The following is a 23,466-nucleotide window of genomic DNA, read 5'->3' on the forward strand; positions in this document are numbered from 1 at the left end:
GGATTGCATAGCCCTAGAATGACGAATTATGCCTCATTTCTTATTCCTTTTTTGGTTGTGGACTTAGGGTAGGAATATTTTTGACAGTATATGTGATTCTATTTGTGTATAACTTGCATGCATAAAGCAACCAATAGTGTTGATTGAGATTTCTAATTCTGTGAGGGTTGAGAAATTCTAGAAGAGTGTAGCATGTGTGTGTAGTGTTGTATGATCTATGTTTCTAAGTATATTATGGTGGATTGGAGGATTCAGGTCATACCTTGAGGAAGGTACAAGTAGATGTGGAAGGTAGTATTGGGCCCGTACTACTAGAAGCACATGAGCTGTACCCGATATGAGTGGAGTCCTGGAAACTCCAAGGAGACTAATGAGGAGAAGCCCCTCGAACCTATTTATCAATTGTTTTCTATGTTGTATTTTCAGTTTGAGGATGGTGATGGCTACGCGAGGAGGTTCAGGTTCAGGATCGGGCTTTAGTTCGAGTTTAGGTTCAGGTGTTGAGCCGATTAATGAGAGGCTACGCAAGCTTATTGCAGCCGATGTTACTTGTGGCATCCTTGACGCTACCCCGTAATTTCAGTACCATCAAGGAGGGGATTATGGAGATCACAGAGGAGCGGATCAGGTTATTTCAAGCCGAGATTGTTGTAGGACAGATTGGGGCTTGAACTGCTTTGTTTCGGGAGTTCAAGGCGTTCGGAGCACCTGAGCACTTTGGGTCTAAGGACCCCGTCACTAGTCGCCATTAGATCACTGACATGGAGAATGCTCAGCGCACGCGCTTTAGCCCTAAGGCGGCAAAGGTGGGATTCGTGTCCTACTTGCTAAGGGACCGAGCGCGGGACTGGTGGGAGGAGGTTACCCGAGCGGTTAGTATGGCGGCTGTTACAGTGATGACTTGGGAGGAGTTTGTGCAGAGGTTTGATCGGGAGTTTGCACCGACCATTGAGGTGCAACAGCCGGTGAAGGAGTTCCATGACCTTCACCAGACTACAGAGACTGTGTCGGAGATCACCGCCAAGTTCAAAGGGAGGGCATTTCAACTTCTACAGTAAGCTGCGGATGAGGAGATGAGGAAGACGAGATATCATGCTCTGCCGAGGGATGATATCAGGGAGTTTGTGAGCTTTTTAGGGTGCAAATCCCTGAATAATATGATTGAGAAGGCCTGTTAGCTGGAAATTGAGTTGGAGATTCGGACGAAGCGAAAGTCGGAGCAGGTTCAAACAATAGTGGGTCAGGCTAAAAATCCCAAGACGCCCGATTTTCACAGTAGAGGCCAGCCTGCCGGGGCCGATGTGCCAAGTGCGGCAAGCCACACAGTGGAGCCTGTCGATCTGTGGGCTCCAGATGTTTCGGTTGTGGTCAGGCAAGTCACATGAGTAAGGACTGCCCCAAGAGGGATCTGATTTGTTTTCACTGCAACCAGAACAGCCATAAAAGGCCAATTATCCGAGATTATCTAGGGGAGCAGTGGTGACGCTTGCACCAATCACCTTGAGGATTACCGATGGCTTCCAGGGCAAGGCAGAGGTTCCTGCGGTGAAGCAGGGCGTTTCAGTTGACCACCAATGAGGCCAATACAACTCCGAATGTAGTTACTAGTATGTGACTCAACTCTATCTTTATTGCTTTCTTATTATGCTCATGTTTATTATGATTTTGTATAGGGATCTTTTTGGTCAATGGGTTGTCTGCGTATGTTTTGTTTGATTTGGGGGCTACCCGATCCTTTGTATCTCTTGCACTCAGCAATAAGTTTCGAGACGCTCCAGGGACTTTGGACTCCCCTATGGAGGTAGAGATTGCAGATGACCGTACTGTGAGTTCCGCGAGGGTATTCCGAGGATATGTTGTGAACATGTTTAGTGAAAGGTTTCCTATTGATTTGGTACCGATTCCCTTGAGGGGATTGAATGTGATCATCTGGATGAACAGGTTGGGGCCCAATGGGGGTCATGATTGATTGTGAGAGGTAGTTGGTGAGAGTTCCAACCCCAAGTAGGGGAGAACTAGTCATTCCTGGTGAGAGAACTTTGCATGGACCATCTCTCTGTTCAGCTGCGAGGGCTATGAGGTTTCTTCAGCAGGGTTGTTCTGGGTTTTTGGCTTATGTTTCGGATACACATGTTGAGGCCATGATAGAGTTGAGTAGGGCACCCATTGCGAGGGATTTCCTGATTTTTTTCCCGAGAAGTTGCCGAGAGTGCCTTTCGAGAGGTAGGTTGAGTTTCAGATTGATTTAATGCTTGGTTTGGTTCCGATAGCCAAGGCGCCATATCGCCTAGCATGACTTGATATGTTGGAGTTGTCTACGCAGCTGCAGGAGCTACTAGATAGGGGTTTTATCCATCCGAGCAGTTCCCCGTGGGAAGCACCGATCCTATTTGTGAAAAAGAACAATGGATCACACATGATGTGTATCAATTATCGGGAATAAAACAAGCTAACGGTGAAGAACCATTCCTCACTTCCAAGGATCGACAATCTATTTGATCAGCTTTAGGGTGCATCTTGGTTCTCCAAGATTGATCTACAGTCAGGATACCATCATATGAGGATCAAGGATGAGGATGTACATAAGACAACCTTTAGAACTTGTTATGGTCATTACGATTCCGTGGTGATGCCTTTCAGGCTCACCAATGCACCAACAACGTTCATAGATCTCATGAACCGGGTTTGCAGGACGATGTTGGATCGATCTGTGATTGTTTTCATCGATGATATTGTGGTCTACTCCAAGACCAAGGAGCATCATGAGTAGCATTTGCGTGAGGTGTTGGAGACCTTGAGGAGGGAGAGGATTTATGCAAAATTCTGCAAATGTGAGTTTTGGTTGCGTGAGGTGCAGTTTTTGGGGAACATCATCACCCAGGATGGGATCTTGGTGGACCTGGACAAGATCAAGGCTGTGATGCATTGGGAGGTTCCGAAAAAAGCATATGAGATTCAGAGCTTTTAGGGTTTTGCGGGGTATTACCGGGGATTTATTAAGGACTTCTCCAAGATTGCAGTGCCACTCACCTGGCTGACCAAGAAGAATGTGACCTTTCATTCTAGTTCGGATCAACAGTTTGCCTTCAATACTCTGAGGCAGAGATTGTGTGAGGCCCCAATTCTCATGTTACCCGAGGGATTATATGACTTTTTGGTTTACTATGACACTTCCATTTCAAGATTGGGAGTTGTCCTTATGCAGAGAGGGCATGTGATTGCGTATGCCTCGAGGCAGCCGAAGCCTCATGAGGCGAATGATCCCATGCATGATTTGGAGGAGGCACTATTTGTACGGGGTCCGATGCACTATTTACACCGATCATAAGAGTTTGAAGTATTTGATGGATCATCCGAACTTAAATATGTGGCAGCGGAGGTGGTTGGATGTGGTAAAAGACTATGACTGCGAGGTTTTATACCACCCTGGGAAGGCCAATGTGGTGGCTGATGCATTGAGCTGTAAGGCGGTGTGCTCATCGATCCAAGATATTTGTTTGAGGATGACTGCCACTTCACCCTTGATGGTTTGATCAAGGAGGCTCAGCTGGAAGGATTGAAAAAGGAAAATTGGAAGACTGGGCGGATTAGAGGGCAAATTCCTTTGTTTGTTAGGGACAGTTGGAGGTTATTGACTCAGTGTGGTAGGGTCTGGATTCTGGCATTAGGTGGGGTGAGACAGAAAATTTTGGAGGAGGCGCATAAATCAAAGTTTTATATTTTGGAGCGGCGTTTGACTTATTGGAAGGTCAAAGCCGAACATCAGAGACCTCACGACAAGGTCCAACCATTGCCAACCCTATGTGGAAGTGGGAGGAGATCACTATGAATTTCATCACCAAATTGCCCAGGACGGCGGGAGGTGTTGATTTGATCTGGGTTGTTGTGGATAGAATGAAAAGGAATGCACATTTTATCCCGATTACTGAGAGTATATACAGAGAGAAGCGAACTAATATTTATATCCAGGAGGTGGTGGTTAGGCATGAGGTGCCTATGTTAGTGGTCTTAGATCGAGATGTCTGTTTCACCACCTGATTTTGGAGAAAATTCCATGAGGAGTTGGGAACTCAGCATCCACTGGCAGAGTTCTCATACAACAACAATTATCATGCCAATATTAACCGACCACCATTCGAGATAATGTATGGAAGGAGGTGTAGGACCTCATTTGTAGGGGGAATTCGTGTTGGGTTTTATGTATTACAACACTCCTATGGTGCACATACAACCCTAATGCTTTGGATCTAAGTTTTCTCTAGTTATACATGCAATAAAATATCCAAATTATGAAGACTACAAATAGCATACAATTTGATACTTGAATCATAAAAATAGATTAGATGATTACCTCATTGTTGTAGCTTGATGTATTAGGCCTTTAAGAACTTAGCACCCCAAGTGTGATGCCTCAAACGGTTCACAACACACCATGAGCAAATGGAGGACTTGAGAGAGAGGTTATGAGGCACTTAAAATCGGTTATAGTATCTCTAAGATCACTAGTGTTCCCATTTTAGGCTAAAGAGTAACATATATATAGTGTAGGATTCCAAGAGTCATGGGTAAACCCTAATCCATACACTTAGGTTATGATCCCTATCTCATGTGGGCTAACTCTTCATGGATACTTACATAAACATAGCCCATCATGGATCAATAGCCCAAACAATATATATATATATATATATATATATATATATATATATATATATATATATATATATATATATATATATATATATATCATTACTATATATGAAAACCTTTTTTTTTCTCGTGCCTCCTACATTAGTTTTATAGGGTTCTAAGAACGCCACGTAACATTCCTTCTAAACGACACCATTGACATCTAACATCGGTTCACATTGCCGTCATACACCCCTGTGCCGTATCCGCTTGACCACCATGACCTATCTTCGAACGACACAAGACCTCAAATCCCATTCACAATGCCATGGGGACCGTCATTTTTTAAAGGACGACATACACACCGCTTCCTTTTCGACTCTGTTGTATTTGACAACAAACATATTATACCCGCTGCATCAACAATTGGCAGCCATCCAAACCCTAATCTTTTGCCATAAACAATTTGATAACCGTCCTTTACGATAAAGGTGATGTCCTCTTTAGGTTTTTTGTTTTGTGCAATTTATCTACTTTTTGGTTCCATTTTTCATCTAATTAGGTTTTCTTTTGTCGATTTCATCTACACCTCCCACAAATTCTTCTGTGTTTTCTCAAATTTCATGGATTCACATCACCAAGAAGTAACATTCTACCAAAAAAAATTACGGATGATTAGTGGTAGAGAGAAGAGATTAAAAAAGCTTTTGGCGGTATTTTTCGAAAAAGGAAGAGGCTTCTGACTTTTCTACGTAATCAATGTCATTGTCAAGTTAAAAAAACACAGTAAAGGGTGTCTCTTCTTTCTTACATGGATCTTTGTTAGAATTTTCTGTATATTGTCCAGGGTTTATTGGTTTATTGTTGCTCTTTAGTTACTAAATTGATTGTCTTAGAATTTGTTTCCTCTATCATTACTTAGTAATTGGAGTAATAAATGAAATTGAATTTTTTTCAAAAAAATAAAAAATAATTGTAAACCCATTTAACCTTCAATTCAGAAATACTTTACATTGAATTTCATTTTAAAATGTTTATAGTATCCCATCCCTTTTCTTTCAATCCTCAAATACAGTGTTGAGACCTAAAGCATTGCATCAGTGTCCTGTATTCAATAAACAATTGCACTCCAATTATTTGACAAAAGTCTCAAACCATTAGTCTGCCCATATACAAAAATGAAGCTGGTGTTACTTATTATGATTGCTTTCTTGATTTATGTTTTCATATTTCTTATCTGTTGCTACCAAGGATCATTAAAATTAAATAAAAAAGAATCATATTAGTTAGTTTCACATTTATTTGAATAATATCTATTTTTACAACTGTCATTCTTTCATATCCAATGATCAAAAATTACAACATTGTTAATTATTTGAAAGGATTCATGAGTTAGGATTAACTTTTTGCTTGAAGGATATGAGAAATCTCACATTTGAATGTGAATTGTTCAATTTCAACGACTATGCTTGTAATTGGTAGAACCATTGCATTAACTGTTTTACGCCGCCTTGCTTTCTGATTATAAATTTCTGATCTTTTAATGTCTTATCTCTTTTAGAAAATTTCCTCAAGAAAATTCTATTTTTTTTTTGTTTTAAAGTTTGAAGCTTCAGGGGCATTAAAACTAATACACACACTTTTCTGTAGATCGAAAAATTATTGTTGTCATAATTAAGATATTGATAAATTTAGAAATAGTCCCATGTGTGCTTAATTTTTAAATTTCATATTGTGATAATCATAAACGAAATAACTCCTAATATCTACATTGCAACATGTTACTGGCAACGCCACTCGACATGTGATTTAAAAAAAATAGCTGTCATTTTTATCAGTTGGTTTTATTTTTAAAAGTTTGATAACAATCTAATTGCCATTTGGGTATTTCCACACAAAACTTTTGTATTTTTAATTTTTCCTTATTAGGACATTATACTTTGAAAAATCTACGGAAGAATTATATTTAAATTTTAAAAGTTTTCTTACAAAGAACATCATAATTTTAAAAAAATAATATTCAATATAGCAGTGATAATTGCTTTGTATTTGGACAACATTGCTATGACTACATAAAATTTTCATAGTGTAATGCTATAATATGAAAATTTGAATAGGATCTATCATAACCAAATAAATGGAAGTACATTGTATTACTTGCAAAGTATCCAATTATCGCAATATGCTCCATTATTCTTCCTTATTAAGACACTATGATTAGGAAAATTTATCTAACTTTAGCGTCTTCTGAATAAAAAAGAGTGATATTTTGATTTTTTTACAAACAAAGTAAGAAAATTGATGAATAAAAAAGAGTGATATTTTGATTTTTTTACAAACAAAGTAAGAAAATGATTCAAATCCCTGTAAAAGGCAAAGACATGTTGCAACCGCTTCAGGAGCAGGTTTGATGGGATTCAAATTTTTTGGTTATTTTTTAAAAATTACTGTCAAGAATTTGGATTGCATTTTTGGCCCATCAACTTTCAAATATATTTCTAGAAACCAAAATAATTTTAAATTTTAAATTGAAAACAGCTAGAAAATTATGTATCTTAAAGAAAATTTCATAATTATTAAAACAAAAAAAATTCTAACCTAATTGCATGCGTATTCATGATGGATTGGTTTGAATGTTTACATAAAATGAGATCAGAAAAACTTATTGAAATATCATTACATGCCTTAATCATTCATCTACATTGAAAGGATGATTCATGTAATTTGGAACTGACCAAATTTCATAGGTAGTTATCGGTATCAATTAATCACTTAATTATCGACCGATTCATAGTCTTTTTATGAACCATATCATATTATTAATACTGGTCATCATCTTCCGATTTCAATCCTATGTTCCAAGTCAATTTGCAAAAGGTAGGTTATTCATTCGAAATCAATTTACACCACCTCTTAATGCTTGAATTTATGAATTCATTGTGTTACAGATATTCACTAGGTCATATTCTTTGATTTACAACAGAAACTAATGCCATTTTGTTTTTGGGATAATAAAACAAAACATGTCATCTTAGTTTAGATTTTGAAAAAGAAAATACAGATATTAACAAGATCTTTTAGTAATAATTTCAAAATAACATCATTTATGATTATTCATGGTAGATCAGTTTTGCAGTTAATTAAGCCATGTAGTTTAAGCCATCATTGAATCGGTTATTATTAAAAAATGAAATTGGGTTGGTATTACTTGCATTTAGCATAAGGTTTATGGGTCGTTGTTGATCAGAACCTCTATCCAATTACAAAAAGATAACTTACAATTTAAAAGTTTTAGGTCCATGCTATCTTTGATGTGCTCAAATTATCAAAGATGATATTTCATGATTAATCCAAATATCCTTACAGTCTTGCAAAAGATGTTGATAGGTTTTCTTTAAGGTGAAAAAATCATGTCAGAAAATAGCAATGGACTTTCATTTTGTTATTAATGAATTATACCTTGAAAATGCACCCATTTAATGTATTGTAATATCACTTTTTTGTTTGTAGCACAATATACTTTTGAGCAAGAAAAGAAATACCCAAATTACCTTCTGTGGGTCGTGCTTAGCACGGGCCTCAAACTTTTCTAGTATATATATATATATATATATATATATATATATATATATATATATATATATATATATATATGATTTACATAATCAGTCCCCGTTAATTTAATTAGTCTCTTTTGATCACTAAATTAATTCCAAAGTAATTCTTGATCAATACTACTTAAATAATATGATTTCTCCAATAATATATTATACTTATAATATATTAGTAAATCATAAATAACCTCTTACTCAAATATCCATCCTATCAAATTGTCCTGGTGATATGCAACCCGAAATGGACCATGTTACTCTCGGGTCAAGTACATACCAATTATAGTTATGGGCTTAGACACCTAATCCAACAGGTCGGTCATCGGGTCATGGGGAGTACCGAGGTGGTGCTTAAGACCATTGAGTTGATTCAACAGGTGCGGGAGAGGTTGCGGTTCACGTAGAGCCGGCAGAAGAGTTATGCTGACCGACGCTATTTAGACCATGAGTTTCAGGTGGGAGACTTTGTGTTGCTGAAGGTGTCACCTTGGAAAGATGTCATTTAATTTCAGAAGCAGTGTAAGCTGGGTCCCTGATTCATTGGTCCATTCAGGATTACTGCCCGGGTGGGCAGGGTTGCATACCAACTAGATCTTCCTGATGTGCTCAGTCACATCCATAACACTTTCCATGTGTCCTAGTTACAAAAATGTGTAACTAATGATTCGTTGGTGATCTCGTTGGATGATATTCGGTGGATGAGCACTTGAGTTATGCGGAGAAGCCAGTCGTGATACTTGACAGTAAAACTAAAACTCTACGTAACATGGTGGTGAACCTAGTGAAGGTGCAATGGAAGCACCGTAAGGGCTCTGAGTGGACATGGGAGCCAGAGGACGAGATGAGAGAGCACTACCCCGAATTATTCGCATCAGCGGACTTCAAGGACGAAGTCTAGTTCAAGCGGGGGAGATTTGTAACTCTTGGACCCATGTATTTTTCTCTTTTAACCCTTGAAGAAAAAATTATTTTCGGAAGGAGTTCCCACGTACGTTGGGCGTATGTTTGTGTACGGTTAGCGTACATGGGTATGCGGAAGTGGGAACCTGAGCCACGTACGCGGGGCGTACGTGGCCAATGCTAAAACCCTAAAATTAGAGCATGAGCCCTATTTAAGCTCACTTATGACTCTTGGACTCTCAACCTTATCAGCCTCCACTGCTTAATATCGTTCCTAAAACCCTAGTTTGCTATTGAGAGTGATACTTGAGCTTAAAAGTATCTTTGGTGGCCTTTTTGGTGTCTTTTCAAGAAGAAGAACCTAGTGTGCAAGCATTGGACGTGGTTAAGCTTCAAGATCTTGAATCTACATCATCTTAGGAAGCTTTTGGAGGTATAAAGCTCATACCTTGTTGTTTCTTTTGATAGTTAGAGTTAGGGTTTGCTTATGTGTTCTTTGGGTCCTTGGATTCCCATTTGTGAGTTTGGGCAACTCCAAAAGCTTGTAATGCTAGATATTAGTCCCTTTGGTGTGTTAGTAGCATAACAATGCTATCTTGATGGTTGTTATGACAACATGCATGAATATAGTTCGTTAAAGCGAGTCTTTATGGTTAAAATTGGATGCTGGGCTCCCATAAGAAATGCATAAGCAAAAAGTTGACAACTTTATGCCCTTGGACCCCTTAAATGACCGATATCTGGAAGCTGACGAAGTGGCTGCATGGATTAAGCACTTAATGGCTGAAAGTGCTTAACAGCTCAGTACGCTGAGCGTACTAAGTTGTACGCCACACATACTGGTTGAGAATGAAGTACACCAAGCATACTGATGTTATGCTGCGCGTACGCCCCAGTGAGCCTTGGACAATTGTTGGACTTTTGTGGCTTTTGGGCCTTAGCTAATTTTTAGGCTTTGGCTTGTTTAGGGTAGGTCGACCTCAGATTTTGGTTGTGGGCCTTAAGTGTTATGAGTTGGGCCTTTTGGGCCTTAGGGATAGGGATGAGTTTTAGAAGCGGACCGGTTCGAAATGGGAACCGATTTTCCTATCTTATAAGAACTGGGAACCGGACTGCCGGTTCCAGTTCTTGTCCTGATTTTTCAGTTATTTTTCAAACTAGAACCGATTGAAATATTATTGATGAGATGTTATATTTAGGAGTTTGTAAACGATTCAATATTTAACCAAATTATGACTTTTTACATTCTAAATTGAAGTACAAACACTAAATTACATGATGAAAAAAGAATCGAGTAATTCTGACTTTATATGAGTGAGTTATGCGCATTTTAAAAGCGGGACAAATTTCAAAAAAAATGCTGAAACAGAAAATACACAGCATTGATATGTTGTCTTCCGGGGTCTATAATTGATTCAATAACTAACCAAAATGTGTGTTTTATAGTCTAAAATGAACTACAAACAACAAATTACATGCTGGAAAAAAAATTAATTAATTCCGACGTCATATGAATGAGTTATACTCATTTAAAAAAATGTGACACATTCAAAAAAACAAAAAAAGTGTTGAAATAGAAAAAAGCATAGCATGGATATTCTTTCTTTCAAGACACTTTTCTGATTCAATATCTAACCAAAACATATGTTTGTATAGTAAAAAATGAATTACAAACTCCAAATTACGTATTGGAAAAAAAATCAAATAATTCCGACTTCATATTAGTGCGGGAGTTCCCGGATCAATAGCCGACCAATTAATGTTTATTAGCAGACCAAGGTGAGTCTCCTCCCTGTATCCATGGTTCGAAGGCACCAAGGCCGGCCTACTATTCGGTTATGTAGTATCCTAGCTGTTATGTGATATATATTGTGTTTGCATGATCTGGTTGAAATATACCCCAGGGTGGGGCCCAATATTGCATGTCGGGTTAAAATATACACCAGGGTGGAACCCATTATGGTATGTTCGGGTTAAAATATACCCCAGGGCGGGGCCCACTATCATATGATCAGGTTGAAATATACCCCAGGGAGTGGTCCAGACTTGTTTATTGGGTTAGAATATACCCTAGGGCTTGGCCCAGTTGTATGTTTGGTATGTGGTATTTTGGGAAAACTCACTACGCTTTTGCTTACAATTTGTATTATGGTTTCAGGTACCTACGATACTAAAGGGAAGGGCCCGACTTGATGGCACAACATTCACTCCCCACTATTTTCCACACTTATTGATATTGTCATTCTGATGATTTGATATGATGATTATGTAATGGATTTTGGAATCAAACATATGATTGTAAATCTTAATTAAAAATGAAAAATTTCTTCTGGTTTTTAGGTTGTTACAACGCTTATCAACAACTATCATATAATCATACAGGTCTATACCATACTCAACATATCATAAATCAATGTATAGTAGGATATCAATCCAATGGGCCGACCTTGGTGCCTTTGACTTGTAAGTACAGTGAGGAAAACTGACTTTACAGTCGGACGAAAAGCTGAACGATAAACTGCTCGAAACACCGGCTCTACAGTTCATGTATTCAACAGATAGAGACCAAAACTCAACTATTGCTCAAAATACCCAAAATTCCTTTAGGTCAAACTTGATCAAAGTCAAAGTCAAAGTCAATAGACCAAGAAAAGTCAACCTAGACTGCGTACTCAGCTCGTACACCCCACGTACTTGCGATCTAGATCGGGCTCCCTTAGGCGTACACCCGACGTTCGACAGGTTACGTCCAATGTATGCGATGTGTTAACAACTTCATTTTGAGGACTTAATTCCTTAAGTCACTACGTCCAATTTTCACTCTTAGCCCCAAATGGCATCCCAAACCATAAAGTTTCCAACTTTATGGTTCTACATGTCTAAATCAAGCCGAAAAATAAAACCTAAATTATCTTAACCACTAAAGCTCTTAATGGCTTGCATGAAAGAATCTCGGGGACAAGAGCATATTTTTATGACTCAAGATATGGAAATACATCCAAAAGGACAGACCAAACGTTCTAAATCATGCCATACACAAGAAAGGCCATATTCGGGGACAAAAGTTCATATTATCATCATGCAAACTAGATCTAGCAACTTAAACATCAAGGTCAAACCTTTTTGCATTATGGAGATGGAGATAGATGCAAGACTTCCAGATTCAAGCTTGCTTCTAGCTTCTAAGGTTTACAACCACCTTCTTCCTTCTTTGGAACACAAAAAAACACACTCACATGCCTCAAAATGCACTCTTCTCACTTAGGATTTTCTTGGGGTCATTTTTCATAGAGTGAGGCCGATTAAGAAATGATACTTGAGGATATAATGGGGTTTAAATATGTACCAAACCCTAAAATGTAGGGTTTGCACATTCTTTACGTACGCCCCGCGTACGACGTGTACGCCTAGCGTATTAGGGCGCACCATCGTATGCCTATTGTACACCATGTACGCTCAACGTACTACTCTTGGACAAAATTACCATTTTGCCACTATGGGCTAACTTGCAATCCTTTTCAATCCCAAGGGCTAAGATACAATATTATTCAAACATACGGTTTAAATTGAAATTACCTTAACATCAGGATGTTACAATTCTTCCCAACTTGAACAAGGCTTTGTCCTCGAAGTCGGCGGTCGCGAATAACTTAGGATAATGCTCCCGCATCTCATCCTCCGGATCTTATGTCCACTCAGAGCCTCTCTGATGTTTCCACTTAACCTTTACCAAAGGTATCTCCTTGTTGCACAAGACCTTCATATTTTACTCCAATATAGTCATCGACCACTCAATATAATTCAGACGCTCATCGAACTGAATAACATCCAATGGAACCACTGCCTCACCATCCAAAACACACTTCCACAACTGAGAGACAAGGAAATTTTTGTGTACATGACCGAGATCAATCGTCAAATCTAATAGGTAGGTCACCCTACCTACCATGGCTATCACACGGAATGGTCCAATATACCGGGGACCCAATTTACCCCTCTTCCTGAAACATATCACACCCTTCCAGGGTGAGACCTTTAGTAACACAATATTGCCGACCTAAAATTCCAACTCTGATTGGTGCCAGTCGACATAACTCCTCTGCTGACTATGAGATGCCTGTAGTCTTTGCCTGATCTGCTGAATAAGCTCCACGGTCTGAAGGACTACTTTGGTCCTTCCCATGACCCCGTGACCAACCTGTAACGCCCGGTTCCCGGTACGTATTTTAAATTTAAGAATTGTATGTTTTTACACTGGTACTTAGCGAGTTGGAGGCCCAACTCATCGAGTAGACAAGACTTTGGACGCGAGTTTTAAGTAACCTACTCGACGATTCCGGAGCCCGAATCGGCGAGTAGGACTGTTTGGATGAAACCCTAATATTTAGGGTTTGCACCCTATTTAAACAACTGATCTTGTCTCAACCCAACCTCCATTGTCCCTCCCAACTCATCGAAACCCTAACCTTGTTTAAGTCTTCATGAGCCATTTTGTGTGTGCTTGTGGTGAATATGAAGCTTGAGAACGATGAAGGATGTTGGGATCATATAGTTGCGTCTTAGGCTTGTTCCTTTTAGCCCAGTTTTGTAACTGGTTTGGGCCTGTACAACCGTGCATTATTTTCTAGGGTTTTAGTATTTAAGGTGCATGCATGCATCCTTTGTTTTTGACGTTTTTGACAATTCTAATTATAGTATTGTAAACCCTAGCTCGCCTCTACAGAGGAAGTTCTTAATCGAGCTCTGCTGAGGCGTGACTACGTTTGAATCATAGGCATTATTTTGATTCTATATTGTGTTCATTGTCTTGTTTGATTTTGTTATCTGTTCTTCATTGATTTACCTGTGAAAGATCTAAATGATCTAGAGATTTTATCTCTTCAATTTGTATTAGAGCAGGAGGCCGTGTAATTCATACACATCTCTTCTGTTGAGGAAGTTATTAGGGTTTTCCGCATTGATTGATATTAATTGAGCCGTCATTACTCATTGGCGTATCTCATTAATTGTTGATCTTGCCCTAACGATAAATTACAAGTCTGATCTTAAACATGTTATCGATCAAACATCATCACAATGTCTATGGACGATTCACAGTCTAATCCAATCAACATCTCCAATAGTATTGGATCAACAACAAGGATTCCAATCCTATATACTCAGGATTATGAAGTCTGGACGCACCATTTCGAAGATTATGTAATCGGTTCAGAAGATAATGGGTATTTGATTTGGGAAGCAATCACAGTCGGTCCGTTTGCTCACTCAAGCACTTCAAAAATTGTCAAAACTCAAAAGGAGTACAATCAGCTCGTGAATGATGTGAAAGACATTCCTCAAGACGAGAAAGAGAAGTTTTGGTGCAACATTAAAGGCTTAAGAATGATTAGGTTTGCTTTACAATCGGACACGTTTTGATTGGTGAGTTCATGTGCTACAGCGAAAGAGATATGGGATATGTTAAAGGAATTGTATTCTACTGATGAAGATCTAGAATATTCGATTCAAACTTTGTTACTTTCTGGATTTGGTGATTTCAAACAGAAGCCTGAAAGAAACTTATTCAGGATTTTGATTGATTTAATCATCTTCTCAGTAAGATGATAAAGCATGGGATCGAAAGGAAGGTTATGGAGCAGAAGGTTACCTTCATGAATGGTCTCAGACCTGAATGGATGGCAGTTGTGTCTACAGTAAAGGGACACAAACAATTCAAATCCTATTCTTTGTCGAAACTGGTGGGAATACTGAAGTGCCATGAAAGTGAGGTGACAAAGGAAACGAATGTGGTTTCCAGCTTGGGTTCGTTAGCTCTTATCTCCAAAGGAAAAAGTGTCTTCGAAGAAGAAGAATTAGATATTGCTGACTATGATCTAACTAGTGAAGAGTATGCCCTGATGGTTTCCAATCCAAGAAAGTTTATCAAAAGGAAGTTCCTCGCCAACAAGAACCGAAACTGACAGGGAAGTTATAGTCCTGAAAAAGTGAAGGAGGAACCGAAGATGGGTTCAAAGTCTGAAGAATCTAAGAAGGAAATGAATATTGGTGGTGACTCGGGTTTTGAATGTCATTATTGTGGAGGCAAGAATCAGTTTGCCAAAGACTGCATGCTGAAGAAGAAATCTGAAAGAGTTAATGAGGACAATGAGGAAGCGAAACTCCTGAAATGATTGGAGGAGATCAAGAAAACGAAATCAGCAGCTAACAATAACACCATGAATGCTTTGATTGTACAGGATACAAGTGATAATGATGAATTTGGTGGAGTGCAGGTGTGGTCCAGAGATTCAAAGGAAGAAGGAGTAAGAAAGCCTACTCTTGGCAAGGCTCTGTTGGCGAAAGAAGAAAATGTTAAGGGAAGATGTTTGATGGTGACGGAAGGCGTTTCACAGATGTGATGATACATAACAGATGGTGGACTGAATGATGAGAAGGAGCGAGAGGACATATGTTTTACTACGAAACCTGTCAGTGCACAGATCAACGAATGTGATGAGTTGATCAAGAAGGTACAAAATATTCTCATTTCTCTGAAAATTCCTATTACTAACTATGAAAAGGAACTAAATGGACTAAAGTCTAAAATTTATAGTTTAAGTAGTAGTATTACCCAAACTCGTGTCACAAACTCTAACCTGACTGATCAAATTAGTAGGATATCGTCGAAGAGTGAGGAGAGGAGAATCTGGATTGAGCACAAGGAGAAGGAATTAATTAGGTCTAGGGATGGGTCAATCTATTTGCAACGAGACAATCTTAAGCTTTTTAAAACAATGAAATGTTTTTTGTTTGATTGCGAAAAGATTATATTTTAATATCACTCAGTTACATCTCGATTGTGAAATAGGTAAGAAGATTCATCGCATGATTTTATCCTTCCTTGAGTTGAAGGAGGATGAAATCGATTGCGAAGCTTACAATGGTGAAAATCTCCTGCCTACAAAATTGGTCTTGAAAAAATATCTCTGATGAAATATCTCCTGATGAAATATCTTCTGATGAAATATCTCCTGCCTACAAAATTGGTCTTGAAAAAATAGAGTTCTACATAAAGTCAAAAGACCATAAGGACATGCTCAAAAATCTGTTGGATGAAAACGATAAACTGAAACTGAGAACTGAAACTGTACATAAATTGGACTCGTTGAACGCCACATTAAGTTCAGAAAATAAAATTGATGTTGAAAATGCATCTGAACTTAATGAGGATGATGACATGAGTGAAATCTCTATAGAGGATGTGGTGGACTGTTCTGAATTTGTCAAGAGCGAACCTGAAACAAGTAAAAAACTCATTTCTAAAAACTGTGTTGAGTTTGCTCAATCATCGATAGACAAAACCAAAGTCCTCAAGGCTAAAGCTGTTGTATATCAAAAGGTTCAAACCACTCCAAATCAAGTTTACACAATTCAAGGAGTCACACCACAACAAACAGCCGAACTGACAGCATTGGTAGAAGAAGATAATGCTAATGGATGTGATGATTTTTTTTGGTCAGCACCGATAGATAACGCCGATGAAACAGAAGGTCTATCTCAGAAAACACGATGGAGAGTGAAGAGTAGGTATGTGGCAGAACCACTTAATGAACCTACACGATATGATGTGCCAAGTACAAGTGGCACCAAAACATCTTCAGGCGAACCAGTGATGACATTTAGTGAGACATGTTCGTCAAAGAGTGAAAGTCATGCTCAAGTACCGAAGAAAAAGGCCAATATTCATAAAAATCCAAAACAGGTGGCAGAACGAAAGCACCAATGTAACCTGAGATACAAGAAGAATCTCTCAGAAAGAAAAAAGTTTTGGCGATCCAAGAATCCTCATTACGTTAGGTAAGAAAAGACAAATAAGTCACGAGGAGAACCAAGAGCCAACCGAAAAGGAGAGTTTCGGGCATCAGGTATTCCACAACCAAAATGGTAACCTCGGTCCTCATGGCAATAACAACCGAAAGGAAGGTTTCAGTCCTCAACATGTAAACAACCGAAAGGAAGGTTTCGCTCCCAAACATGTAAGCAACCGAAAGGATGGGTTCGGTCCTAGATCTAATTATCAGAAGAACCGAAGGGAAGAAAGTTTTCATACTCAAACAAGGAAGAGCAATAATCGACGATCTAATCTTGCTTCTAAACCTCATTCTTCTCATTCATATTCTAATTCTCATTCTTCTAAAGATTAAAAGGGGAAAGGAAAGCTCTTTCCAGAAGACGATAGACGCCCAAAAGAGACCAAAAGCATGCAGACATCAAAACCACAAACCCTATGTCTAAATCAAACGAGTCCAAGTCAAATAAAATCAAAGTTTTTACTATAAAAAGAAAAGATGAAACAACTCTAATAAAAAGAACTTATCTGGTTGATATTTCTCTTACTATTCCATGTCCTGTAAAAGGCTCACAAGGACCCAAGAAACTTTGGGTTCCTAAATCTGCTTGATATTTTGCAGATTATTTGTGACGAGCAGTTTGACAAAGAATGGTACATTGACAGTGGCTGCTCGTGTCACATGACAGGAAGAAGGGAAGAATTGAGGGAGTTTCGGTCTCTCAAGGATGGTGGAACTGTGAAATATGGCAATAATTTGTTTGGAACTATCAAAGGCTATGGAATGATCACAAATGGTGACTTCTCGATCAGAAAGGTTGCATATGTTGAAGGGTTGCAACACAACCTCATCAGTGTCTCACAGCTGGTGGTTGGCACCGGAATGAAGGTCTCCTTTGATGACGAAGGCTCAGAAATAGTCGAAAAGAAGTCAAATAATATTCTACTAAAGTCAAAGAGAAAGGGAGAAATATACCCGTTAAATCTCAATCCAATTCAAGGGAAACCAACTATTTTCCTGCTAACAAAGGCACACTCAGACGAAAGCTGGTTATGGCATCGAAGGCTCTCTCATCTCAATTTCAAAGATATCAACAAGCTGGTACTTGAAGATCACGTTCGAGGTCTTCCAGTTCTGAAAATTGATAAAGAACATCTATGTGCAGCTTGTGAAATGGGAAAGCAAATTCGTCAAAGTCATCCTTCTATAGTCAATACAAAGGTGATAGAACCACTAGAGCTACTACACATTGATCTGTGTGGTCCTTCCTCTATCGAAAGCATTGGTGGAAACAAGTACATACTTTTTATCATAGACGATTTCTCTAGCTTCACATGGGTATTTTTCTTGAAGAAAAAATCAGAGGCAACTCCCAAGCTCAAACTCTTCATAAAGCAAGTAGAGGTTCAACTATGAAAAGTGGTTCATAATGTGAGAAGCGACAATGGCTTGGAATTCAAGAACAAGGATTTTGAAGATTTTCTAGATGAGAAGGGGACAAATCACAATTTTTCTGCTCCATATACTTCACAACAGAATGGAATCGTCAAAAGGCGAAATCGATCTCTGTGCGAAGCGGCTCGAACTATGCTGAACTTCGCTTCCGTGCCTTTATATTTCTGGGGTGATGCTATTGCTGCTACTTGTTACACACAGAATAGATTGTATCAGATGAAACGCTTCTCAATCACTCCTTATGAGATCCTGAACAACCGCAAGCCAAATGTGAAGTTCTTTCACGTGTTCAGTTCAAGACGCTTTATCTTCAACTTAAAGGAGAACCGAAACAAGTTTGATGGTAAGGTCGATGAAGGGATCTTTTTGGGCTACTCCTTGAACTCTAAGGCGTATGGAGTTCTGAATAAACGTTCAAAGAAGATTGAAGAAACATACTATGTAACTTTCGATGACAATTATATCAAGAAGTTGAAGGCAACTGAAAAAGCAATGCAAGAAAATTTTCCAAAGTCTGGTCTAGTCATAGTGCCGATTTCAAATATTTTTGAGCAATATATGATTCTCTTCGATGAACCAAAAAAAGCCATTGATTCTAAATCCAAAGCTAAAGATAACCAAGTAAACAATTTGAAGCAAATTATTGACGATGCTGCAAAGAAGATGGCAGATGAACAACCGAAGGCAACTGAAAGGCCAGAATCAAGCGAACCGTACAGTGATAGTCCTTATATCCAGGGGGAGGGGTCGTCTCTTCTAAATAATCAAGATTCATCATTCCAAGGGGAGAATCCGTCATCACTGTCATCAAGTTCAACCGAAAGTCCAAACGAAGGGGAGTGTTCTGATCCAGAAATTGAACTCGTGTCACCATTTGAGGGGGAGAATACAAATGCTAATGATGATGATACACAATCAGAATTTGAAGAAGAAATCACTGCAGAACTGGATCCCTCTTGTGATCTAAATTATCCTCCTCTTATCAAGTGGACCAAAGACGATCCTCAAAGTCAAATCATTGGAGAATCTTCTGAAGAGGTTTTAGCTCGATCACAACTGAAAGCGAAGCAAGATGCATTATTCTCTCAAGTAGAATTTTTCATGTTCAACTCTTTCTTCTCCAAAGTTGAACCAAAGACGATAAATACAGCTCCAGATCATTCCGATTGGGTTGAAGCCATGCAAGACGAGCCGAACAAGTTTGAAAGAAACAAAGTATAGCGACTAATTCCAACTCCAAAGGATGCTTCGGTCGTTGGTCTCAAATGGGTATTCAGGAATAAGATGGACAAGGAAGGGAATGTGATTCGCAACAAGGCTTGGTTGGTTGTGAAAGGATACTATGAAGAAGAAGGTATAGATTATGAAGAGACCTTCGCTCCAGTTGCAAGATTAGAGTCAATTCGAATCTTTCTTGCTTATGCTACACACAAGACTTTTGAAGTCTATCAAATGGTTGTGAAGTGTGCCTTTCTCAATGGAGAACTTGAAGAAACGGTGTACGTTGAGCAACCGCCAAGGTTCGTGAACAAGAAGCATCCAGATCTCTGCTACATTCTGGACAAAGCAGTATATGGTCTGAAACAGACTCCCAGAGCATGGTATGAGACCCTTACTCGATTCTTGAAAATGTCCAAAGGTATCTCCTTGTTTCACAAGACCTTCATATTTTACTCCAATATAGTCATCGACCACTCAATATAATTCAGACGCTCATCGAACTGAATAACATCTAATGGAACCACTGCCTCACCATCCAAAACACACTTCCACAACTGAGAGACAAGGAAATTTTTGTGTACATGACCGAGATCAATTGTCAAATCTAATAGGTAGGTCACCCTACCTACCATGGCTATCACACGGAATGGTCCAATATACCGGGGACCCAATTTACCCCTCTTCCTGAAATATATCACACCCTTCCAGGGTGAGACCTTTAGTAACACAATATTGCCGACCTAAAATTCCAACTCTGATTGGTGCCATTCGACATAACTCCTCTGCTGACTATGAGATGTCTGTAGTCTTTGCCTGATCTGCTGAATAAGCTCCACGGTCTGAAGGACTACTTTGGTCCTTCCCATGACCCCGTGACCAACCTGTAACGCCCGGTTCGCGGTACATATTTTAAATTTAAGAATTGTATGTTTTTACACTGGTACTTGGCGAGTTGGAGGCCCAACTCATCGAGTAGACAAGACTTTGGACGCGAGTTTTAAGTAACCTACTCGACGATTCGGGAGCCCGAATCGGCGAGTAGGACTGTTTGGATGAAACCCTAATATTTAGGGTTTGCACCCTATTTAAACAACTGATCTTGTCTCAACCCAGCCTCCATTGTCCCTCCCAACTCATCGAAACCCTAACCTTGTTTGAGTCTTCATGAGCCATTTTGTGTGTGCTAGTGGTGAATATGAAGCTTGAGAACGAAGAAGGATGTTGGGATCATATAGTTGCGTCTTAGGCTTGTTCCTTTTAGCCCAGTTTTGTAACTGGTTTGGGCCTGTCCAACCGTGCATTATTTTCTAGGGTTTTAGTATTTATGGTGCATGCATGCATCCTTTGTTTTTGACGTTTTTGATAATTCTAATTATAGTATTGTAAACCCTAGCCCGCCTCTACAGAGGAAGTTCTGAATCGAGCTCTGCTGAGGCGTGACTACGTTTGAATCATAGGCATTATTTTGATTCTATATTGTGTTCATTGTCTTGTTTGATTTTGTTATCTGTTCTTCATTGATTTACCTGTGAAAGATCTAAATGATCTAGAGATTTTATCTCTTCAATTTGTATTAGAGCAGGAGGCCGTGTAATTCATACACATCTCTTCTGTTGAAGAAGTTATTAGGGTTTTCCGCATTGATTGATATTAATTGAGCCGTCATTACTCATTGGCGTATCTCATTAATTGTTGATCTTGCCCTAACGATAAATTACAAGTCTGATCTTAAACATGTTATCGATCAAACATCATCACAATGTCTATGGACGATTCAGAATCCAATCCAATCAACATCTCCAATAGTATTGGATCAACAACAAGGATTCCAATCCTATATACTCAGGATTATGAAGTCTGGACGCACCATTTCGAAGATTATGTAATCGGTTCAGAAGATAATGGGTATTTGATTTGGGAAGCAATCACAGTCGGTCCGTTTGCTCACTCAAGCACTTCAAAAATTGTCAAAACTCAAAAGGAGTACAATCAGCTCGTGAATGATGTAAAAGACATTCCTCAAGACGAGAAAGAGAAGTTTTGGTGCAACATTAAAGGCTTAAGAATGATTAGGTTTGCTTTACAATCGGACACGTTTTGATTGGTGAGTTCATGTGCTACAGCGAAAGAGATATGGGATATGTTAAAGGAATTGTATTCTACTGATGAAGATCTAGAACATTCGATTCAAACTTTGTTACTTTCTGGATTTGGTGATTTCAAACAGAAGCCTGAAAAGAAACTTATTCAGGATTTTGATTGATTTAATCATCTTCTCAGTAAGATGATAAAGCATGGGATCGAAAGGAAGGTTATGGAGCAGAAGGTTACCTTCATGAATGGTCTCTGTCACACCCCCAAACCAGAATGGCGGAAACATTCGGGGGTGGATGACTTCACATAGTATCACAACAATTGAATATTGTAAAGAAAGTAACACAACCATCATATATATAATGAAAACATATAATGTGGCGTTATACATATTAGCAAAAGAATAATTACAATATGATGATAAATGTTCGATAGTAAAACATCCTTAGTGTTTCTTCTCGAAAAGCTGGTGGTTACCTATATCACTGATTCCCTGAGAAATACAAGTGGTTTCGAAAAAGTGTCAACAATTAAGTTGGTGAGTTCATAAGTGTATTGCATTGAAAAGTATATCCTTTTTGGTAGTAAATCGATGAACGAGGTTTTCAGAAAATCCAATATTTTCTATAAATGGTTTGAAAAGTTTCCAGAGTTGGAGTTTGTTAGTATATTCCATACTTGAATAAAAACGATAAACTTTGTACTAAAAGTAAAGTGGAAAACTGAATGCATATATGAATCTCGTAAATCAAACTTGTTTTTATACTTTTATGTGAGTTTTATAACCATACTATTGACACTGACGGCCTGTAACAACATTCTTCAGGTGTTGTAGTGTTATGACATTTGTCACCCCAGACCTGCCGGTCTAACTATAGCTAATAGTTTAGGTGCGGGGTTGTCAATCCCGTATAGATCTATACACAAGTATCACGCTCTCTCTCGAAGAGATTATGGTATATATTACAGGACTTGAAATGCATACATACGAGTACGTTGAAGTTTGAATATCTCACATTACTTGGTATAAACAGATTTACGATGATAAAGACTTTACTTCATTTGAAAGTATTTCATTTGTCAAGATGTATATGTAAAATGTATGAATAACTTGTTAACTATACTCATTATAGTTTCTGAAAAGCATGTTTCCATTTAGTAAGAATAACTTAGTGATATAATAGCCCTCTAAACATAAAGATATTTATAAAAACGATACTTTGACTTGTAATGTACTTGTATTCCCCCCCCTAAAACATGAAAAGAATTGAAAAGTAGGGGCATGAAATCACTCGTTAAGTTTGAAGAGAGAGGCTAGAGTTGAGCAGAGTTTCGACCGCGGAAAGTTGCGTCTTCGGGCTCTCGGGAATTTCTGCAGCGTAGATCTTTCGTCAGGGCTCGAGTGCGGAAACCGAGGCGATGGAATGGTCTCTGGAGCTTAGAAGTATGGGAGAATGACTGAGGAAATGAGAATGGTGTGCAAAAACTCGAAGCTCAAACTCTCTATTTATAGGCTGGAACTTCCTCGTACGCGGCGCGTACCTCCGAAGTACGCTGGGCATACCTCGGTTACGCGGGGCGTAATAATGCGTCATGGCTTACGACTCGGGTCTAGCTAAGCATAGAGGGGGCAGCCGATGGGACTCGACTCTGGGCCTAGTACGCGGGGCGTACTCCCATTTTACGCGGGGCGTAATTTTGGCTTCCATCTTCTAAATTCCATAACT

Source organism: Lactuca sativa, chromosome 3 (assembly GCF_002870075.4).
Source record: "Lactuca sativa cultivar Salinas chromosome 3, Lsat_Salinas_v11, whole genome shotgun sequence".
Classification (NCBI taxonomy): domain Eukaryota; kingdom Viridiplantae; phylum Streptophyta; class Magnoliopsida; order Asterales; family Asteraceae; genus Lactuca; species Lactuca sativa.